We start from the raw sequence: 9,016 nt of genomic DNA on the forward strand, positions 1-9,016 counted from the left end.
GTTCAAGGCACATGTTTTGAAAACATATCATTCACAAAATGGAAATGCATAATGATAATAGTTGCCTCAACAGTTTATAAAAACAAAAGTCTGTTTGCCATAGACTGTCGAAACCTGTAATGTCCTAGCAGAAAATTGTACATATATATATATGTTTTCTTTTTTGCAATTTTTGTTGTTAATTAGTTAATTATCTGTTAATTCATACAAACTCTCCATTAATTTGGAGGAAATAAAGAATATCTTATCTTATCTTATCTTATCTTATATTTTCATAAAAAATTTTACATGTTCCCTAAAAACTTTGTCGAGAAATGAAAATATATTAAAGAAATAGAAATAAAATTTACACTACTTTTTTGCTCAATATTTTAATTTATTTATATAACCAACACACAAACACACACACACACACACACACACATACGTGTGAAGGGTGTCAAACGGGGACAGGGGTTAAAGACTGTAAAAGTGGGGACTTCTTCATTTTTAATATTTCAGTGCCTTTTGACTTAAAATATTAATCACCATGTAACCCTGATGACAAATATAATGAGAACATATCAATATCTTTAATTTTAAGCTAAGCACATTTCACAGCACAAACGGGGACCTATTTCACACTCATTAATATTCACACACCAGTTCTTGTTTTATTGTATCTAAACGGGGACATTTTCCAAAACGAATAAAATCCTCTCTTTTGTGCCTTTTATTCACTCATTACCACCGTTTTCATCACTGATTAAGACCCCTGTCTTCATAGGCACTTGAATGCTTAATGTTTTAAATCAAATATGGAAATTACGAACAGTTATTGCATGATGAAAATATATTTTTAATTTTTCTTCTCAAATAATTTTGAAATTAAGGAATCTGTCTTAAATTTATCAATTTGGCATCACTGACCTCTTTGTCGCAGTAGCATGATTAATGGAATTCAAATATGGTGATTGCAACATAGTTTGCAAAATTCAAAGCTACTTGTTTTACATGTAATTTATGATTTTCCAAATTTTTTGTCTCAGAATTAGAGTATTGAACAAGAAAAATGATTGTCATTTGACATACTTACAACTATTAAAAAAAAAACAAAGGGTCTGAAGGGGGCGCTGATAATACCACTCCAAAAAATGACCAATTTCAAAACGAAAAGAAAAATTAATATTGACCTTTTGATAATGGTCAGCTATTGAATATAATCGATAAACACTTTAAAATCAAATCCACTGCATTTACCTATACGCTTCATTACAGAATCGGAGTACGACGACTTCTTTAAAATATTTACATTACATTGCATCTTTGATCAGGTACTTTTATTAAAAAAAAAACATTAACTAAAAAATCTTTCAAAGCAAGGACAATTATTCATTTTATGTTTTACGCAGAAAACCGATGATCCGGAAGTATTATACCTATGCAGTATTTTTAATGGCACAAAATGTTTATGAATACATTTCACTAAAGTCAAATAATTTTATTTTTTATAAGAAATATACAAATGAAATAAATTAACATAAATGAAAAAAACACAGGAGTTAAATATGTTTTCCACAACCGTTGCTAAAATTATAAAAGAAAATTTACAAGACATTTCAGTTGCGACTGCTGCAAATAGGGTACTTTAAACCCATAAACTTTTTGCTAAATCATCTGATTGCTTGAGATATGTATACTGTACAGTAAGGGCGGGTTCGAGCACCCACGTCGTCATTATTAAAAAAATTATTTCAGAATGTAGACACTTGTGTTGTAGAGTTGTATTTTCCCCATAGCCAACTTCCAACTGCCCCACAGGGAAAATTTTATTTGTATAGACATTCGTATAATCGGAGTTATAAGATGAATGAATTCATCCGATGTATAATTGATTTAACATAGTTTATGTAGCTAAAACAATAAGCTAATATTCGTTTGTGAAATATAGTTAAATGCACATTTTTGAAATAAATACATTACGACATATGGCATATACTTAAAGATGAATTGTACCGTTTTTTAAATAAATTTTCCTTTTTTGAGTATTTTCTTTTCTAATTTTCTCCGGACAAAGGGTCTTTTTGAGAAAGATTTTGCCTTTTTAAACTAGGTGATTTAACTGTTTTGTCCTATCTTAAACTAAGTGGATTAAGGTCCACATTTTTAGCTCACCTGAGCCGAAGGCTCAAGTGAGCTTTTCTGATCACATTTTGTCCGTCGTCCGTCCGTCCGTCTGTCTGTCTGTCTGTCTGTCCGTCTGTAAACTTTTCACATTTTCGACTTCTTCTCAAGAACCACTGGGCCAATTTTGACCAAACTTGGTACACAGCATCCTTGGGTGAAGAGGAATTTAAATTGTTAAAATGAAGGGACATTTCCCCTCGCAAGGGGAGATAATAAAGAAAAGACAAAAATAGGGTGGGGTCATTAAAAAATCTTCTTCTCAAGAACCACTGGGCCAGAAAAGCTGAAACTTATGTGAAAGCATCCTAGGGTAGTGTAGATATTAAATTGTTCAAATCATGACCCCCTGGGGAAGGGCGGGGCCACAATGGGGAATCAAAGTTTTACATAGAAATATATAGGAAAAATCTTGGAAAATCTTCTTCTCAACAACCACTGGGCCAGAAAAGTTGAAACTTATGTGGAAGCATTCTTGGGTAGTGTAGATTCTAAATTGTTCAAATCATGACCCCCGGGGAAAGAGCGGGGCCACAATGGGGAATCAAAGTTTAACATAGAAATATATAGGAAAAATCTTTGAAAATCTTCTTCTCAAGAACTACTGGGCCAGAAAAGCTGAAACTTATGTGAAAGCATCCTAGGGTAGTGTAGATATTAAATTGTTCAAATCATGACCCCCTGGGGAAGGGCGGGGCCACAATGGGGAATCAAAGTTTTACATAGAAATATATAGGAAAAATCTTGGAAAATCTTCTTCTCAACAACCACTGGGCCAGAAAAGTTGAAACTTATGTGGAAGCATTCTTGGGTAGTGTAGATTCTAAATTGTTCAAATCATGACCCCCGGGGAAAGAGCGGGGCCACAATGGGGAATCAAAGTTTAACATAGAAATATATAGGAAAAATCTTTGAAAATCTTCTTCTCAAGAACCACTGGGCCAGAAAAGCTGAAACTTATGTGGGAGCATCCTTGTATAGTGTAGATTCTAAATTAAATCATGACCCCCGGGGGAAGGGTGGGCCACAATTGGTAATCAAAGTTTTACATAGAAATATATTGGGAAAATCTTTGAAAATTTTCTTCTCAAGAACCACCGTGCCAGAAAAGTTGAAACTTATGTGGAAGCAATGTAGATTTTGAATTGCTCAAATCATGACCCCTAGGGGAAGGGTGGAGCCACAATGGGGGGATCAAAGTTTTACATAAAAATATATAGGAAAAATCTTCTTCTCAAGAACCACTGGGCCAGAAAAGCTGAAATTTATTTGCACATGGAAGGATCCTGGGGTAGTTGATTTCAAAATGTCTTAATTATGATCAGTGGGGTAGGGTGGGGATACATAATGTATTACAAGGGGGAAATTTGGTAAAGAACAGAATGGTCAAAGCTTCTCAATTGAGCGATGTGGCCCATGGGCCTCTTGTTAACTATAATTACCTCACGAGAAATGATATGTTCGCAGGACTATGGTTGTTGGGTAGTTGTTGGGTGAAGAAGAACATGAACATTTTGGACAATTATGTTTCAGATGTCCAATATCTATGTACTAAAGAGGTTTCTTTGTAGTTAAAGATATAGAAAGCAGAGGTCGATGCATATGTGTAAGAAATACAAGGTGTGAATGGACTTCAACTTGAAATATGGCACACAAATCTGGATCTGTTGTGACAAGGATATACCATATTAAGTTCGTCGATTCCTTTGTTAGCATATTAAAGTTTATGATAAAAAGTGACAAAAGTACGGTTGAATATCTGAACCTTGCGGTATTTTCTGATGAGAGCAAATATGTGAGAAATGAGTCGTTATAAGGCTTTTCTGCATGAATCTCAGAGATTTACCAAACTAGTGATATATTTCCAGAATGGTCCTCCTTCATGTCATATTCTTTAATGATTAATCATATTCATCTACCCAACTAATATTACAGCCACTTTCATTACTTGTTATGAACATTACAATAAAAGATTAAGTAAAGACAAAACGGTATCTTCTCCTTTAATCAACTTAAATTATTTAAAAGTGATGTATTTCATGAAGCCTACTGCGCTTCAAGAAATATACCTTTGTGACAAGTCTGTGTGATTTACACACCAATAACTCACACAAAACTTTAAAACATTTCTTATATTAACTATATGAATGTTTGAAAGCCCCCAAAAATTTACTCAATATATGAATTTATTGCTGCCCTATCTCGTTGCATTTTTACTGGCGTCACTGTAGCCTCATTGTTCTCCGTGTACATTTCTACGCGTGAGTATACATAAAAACGGAATTCAAATCAATTTTGCAGTTGGCTTAGTAGAAATTATTAATTATAATTAAAATTATTCAATTTTATTCCAATTTTAAGTAGTGGTAAACATTTTTGATAACTGTCTCAAGAATTGACTTTTACCGCACTGTGTTGCACCTATATATTTAGCCTATAGATATGTCATATATGTTACTTGTGATAATATCGTGAATGCTTCGTAAACATTTTTTAATAAATCCAAAATGCTAATGTTACAAAGTAAAACGGACGATATAAAAAGGACCTCTTAAACTCAGGACCCCCCCAAAAAAACACACACACACACACACACACACACACACACACACACACACACACAAAGGGAAATATACATAAAGTAATAGACATCATGCATTATATTTGCATATAAAATTTATTTAGAATGACACGTCAAGCTGTGAAATATGAATTTTCTTTCATTTTGCATACATCTTGATACAATTTACGATATTGAATTTCTACAATAATAAATTGCTGATATTCAACAATAAAATCTTGTAACGATAATGGTCATTCAGTGCTTTCCAAAAGCTTTGCTTTCATCAGAGAAAAATAATTGAATACGCAACATCCATTAAATTATTATCCAATATTACACCGAAATATATAGCGGAATTCACCAGGTATATCTAGTAAGGAAAGGGGTCATACAGTGCTTAAAAGCAAGAAGATTCTTTGTTTTTGATCAGATAAGAATAATCAAATAGGCAACATCCATTTGATTATTATCCGATATTAAACATAATTTTATTCAATTGAATTTGAATCCAAATATTTATTCTCGATTCCAAAACTTCTTAAACAAAATCATAGAAGGAATAAACGGAGGCTCTAGTAATTGTTCTTTGTGATGCTTCTTTATTTTTAATTTAATAAACTAGGAGTACTCTAGAACAATATATTAAAAACATGATAAACAAGGTTACGGTAACTTTTGAAAATAATAAAAAAATTATTAAGCTTCTTTCTTTATTACGCACTCTAGAACAATGTAGCAAAAAAAAGACAAGCAAATAAAAACGTGATAAGCAGATTAAAAATTATATAAAGAAGAATATGGAGATAACGAACAGTATTCAATGTCAAAGTCCTTAAAACATTACAAAACAAGAGCAGAGCAAACACGGACCTCTAAAACATCAGAGGTGGGATCAGGTGCCATGGAGGAGTGAGCACCCCCTGCTGACCAGTCACACCCGCCGTGTGCTCATTGTTATGACCAGGAAATAACGGGAGAATCCGTCGTCAATTCAGTGTATAAATAAGGGATTAGCAATTGGTATGAAAAACGTCAGTCAGCATTAGACTCATTGATAAATTGTATTTGCTGACAAGGTCATGAATTGTTTCGACCATAGAACTTATGAAATGATGACTTTAAACGAGACTGTTGAAATTCTTGTTTCATCAACATGCTTGTCAATAATTTATTTTGATTTAGAAATTGTTCATACGTAGAGCATGCTCTTGCGTATCGAATCAACTGAGATATATACACCCGGTATGCAGGTAATGAAGGTATATTGCTGCATAAGTAAGAAAAATTGACGATAGAAAAGTTAAAGTCATCACGTTTATCATATAACCTGGTTGTTAGGTTACCATTAACGTCTTTTTTAAGTAAAATATCCAAGTATGAAACAGATGTGTCAGACTCTGTGCTATCTTTTTTTTCAAGCGCTCCTGGATATATCGTATCGACATAGAAGTGGAAATTACCATTGCTAATTGACAATACGTCGTTGATATATCTAAAAGTCGAGTTGAAGGCCACAGCAAGTTTTTTCCTCTTTACACTGTTAAGATTTTGCACAAATTCTGCTTCATATGAATACAAAACTAGGTCTGCTAATAACGGAGCGCAATTGATTCCCATGGTAATTCCAATATGTTGAGGGAAGACCTGTTCTCGAAAAACCACATAGATATTGTCAATCAGAAACTCAAGCATCTTTTTGGTTTCAACTTTTTGGTATTTGTGTGTGCAATCAGATCCCCTGGGTCAAAATAAAAATTTCGAAACCTTACTGCACATCTACATGATATTACAAACCATCTCCCAAAACACGATAAGGCTACTATGTACAATGTTGGTGGAGTTCAGAGAAGAAAGGGCTTTTTGCATAAAACCCATCATTTTTTGACCCCTATTTGACCCCCCGGGGCAAAATCAAAATTCTGAAATCTTACTGCACATTTACATGACACCGCCAACATCTCTAAAACATGTTTAGTTTAATGTGTAAAATGTAACAGCAGTTTGAGGAAGAAAAGTGTGACAGACGGACGGACGGACGGACGGACGGACTTGAGTAATAACGATATACCCGAAGTTTCTTTAGAAATTGCGGGTATAATAATTCACCTTCAACGGGAAAGTGAATCTATGCTTGGCTATCCTTAATAGGTAAGGTATTATTCATTAACCCCACCTCTGTTGATTTTTCCTTGAAATCCTGGCTTACGATTGGTTGAAGTCTGTCACGTGAAGGAGGTGGATTACTTATACCCGGTCAGTTGTATTTATACCCGGTCAGTTGTAATGTATTTATACCCGGTCGATGTATGACGTCACAAATGCAACGTGACGTCATGATAGGCACAGTATAAGCGTAATATGAAGCATGTAGCAGAGAAACACATCAATAGACCACAGATTTTACGTAAATGTTTAAAAGTGGGTAAATTCGTTACATAGTCTTTTATTGATAGGATACGGGATGATACCTTGCACCGCCTCGCCAAGTATGAAATTTACTAACCAGGTATCATCCCGTACCCTGTCACTAAAAGGCTGTGTAACTGATAATATCTTACCTCTACTGGGAAAGTCTTAAGATCACTTCTTGGAAATGTACATTGACTTTCCCAGGTACTTTAAATTAGTACTCTTTTTTCGGTACTTTTTATTTTTCTTCAATAGTATCCATAAAGGAATCTATATAACTATGAGTCTTTATCAATCTATATATATATGTTGGTTGTTGATCGCATGGGAAATATGATGAGCAATGACAGTTTTTAAAAATCTGATGTGCAAGGATTCAATTAAGTAAACCAAGATCACGTCGCTTGTTTTGTATATAAAAGGTTCCTACTATGTTAGGTATAATGTACATGTTCAGAAGAAGCTGAAAGTATGAGAAGCATTAGGCATTTTCGGAGTTTGCGATCTTGAGCGCGTACTCGTATATGGGCATAAGGATCTTTGGGGAGTGTGACAAGACATGGTTTTCATGTTGAATAGATATTTCCATTAAAATTCAAAAATAAATAAACTGAATATATAGCTTCTAATCTATAGAGTGTCTTCGTGATTATTTGCGATATATGCATAACCTGTGTATAAAATTAAAATTGAGAACACCAGAATGAAATTTGAAAATACATAAGGTTGTATCTTTTTAATTGTACTAACATTAAAAATACCTGTCATATAAATTAGACAGTGAAAAAGCCTTTCATCTTGTTTCCATTTCATCATCAAGATACAACAACAAGGCCGTTGGAAGCCATTTAGGTTAAAAGGGGACTGCAAGCAAATATTTTTTATTTGCGGGACATCTCCATCAAATGATTGTGTTAGTCCAGAAAATGATTAAAACAAGCTTGAACTTATACTTTGATCTATATATTTATCAGCCATATAAGTTGGCTAGGTAATACATGACACAATATCACTCACAGTATTTCAAATTAAATAACAGGTGAGATTAGAGCTACCCCCCAAAATACGTCTTATCAGTTCGACTACCAGCATTGTCATCATACAATTGCTTAATGCGAGAATTTCACATATATGGGGTTCTCCAAGAGCTGGCTTACTGTGTTGCTCCCGACACAGTAAAATTTTCTCCAACACAGTAACGGTTCAAATTTGATACGTGCGACACAGTAAAAATTTTTCCGACACAGTAAGATCTGTGATAATCAGAAAATCTAAACATATAAATTCTCTATAACTGAAATATTAATCAAACATTTCTACCATCTTTCAATTCTAACAGAAAGAAGACTTAATTAGGGCTTCACCTCGCATAATCAATTAACTCCTTGACCCTCGCCGGTGTTTACGCATGAAGGAACAAAGACAAATAATTTGTTTTCACACTTCTAGTAACGGTTAATTCGAAGTTGCATTAAAAAGACATGTTTAATTTTAAAAAAATAATACACTGTATTTAGATATGTATTTTCTATCGTGCCACTGCTCTAGAATTATGTTGACACATTAAGTCAAGCATGGTATCGAAATCATTAACAATTGATGTAATTAAATGGCTTTGAATTAATTGTCAAGGAACTCTTAGAAGTATTCTCAAGTTTTCTTTTATGTAATTCAGTAATTTGATTAATAGATGTTGATAAAAATTGCTGCACATTTACTTTCAAAAAAGTTAGATAGTTCGACTGTATCGACCAGAATTTCATCTGCTTTTTAGAACATGTGTTTTTACTTATATCAATATGTACGAACATACCAACTGTGTAACGAATTAGTGATTTTGAAAGAAATGTGTGCATGTATTCTTGTTATCGTTATACTTGT

This window comes from Saccostrea cucullata, unplaced genomic scaffold (genome assembly GCF_032062105.1).
Source record: "Saccostrea cucullata isolate Sc308-1 unplaced genomic scaffold, CSIRO_AGI_Scuc_v1 ctg3302, whole genome shotgun sequence".
NCBI classification, from domain to species: Eukaryota; Metazoa; Mollusca; class Bivalvia; order Ostreida; family Ostreidae; genus Saccostrea; species Saccostrea cuccullata.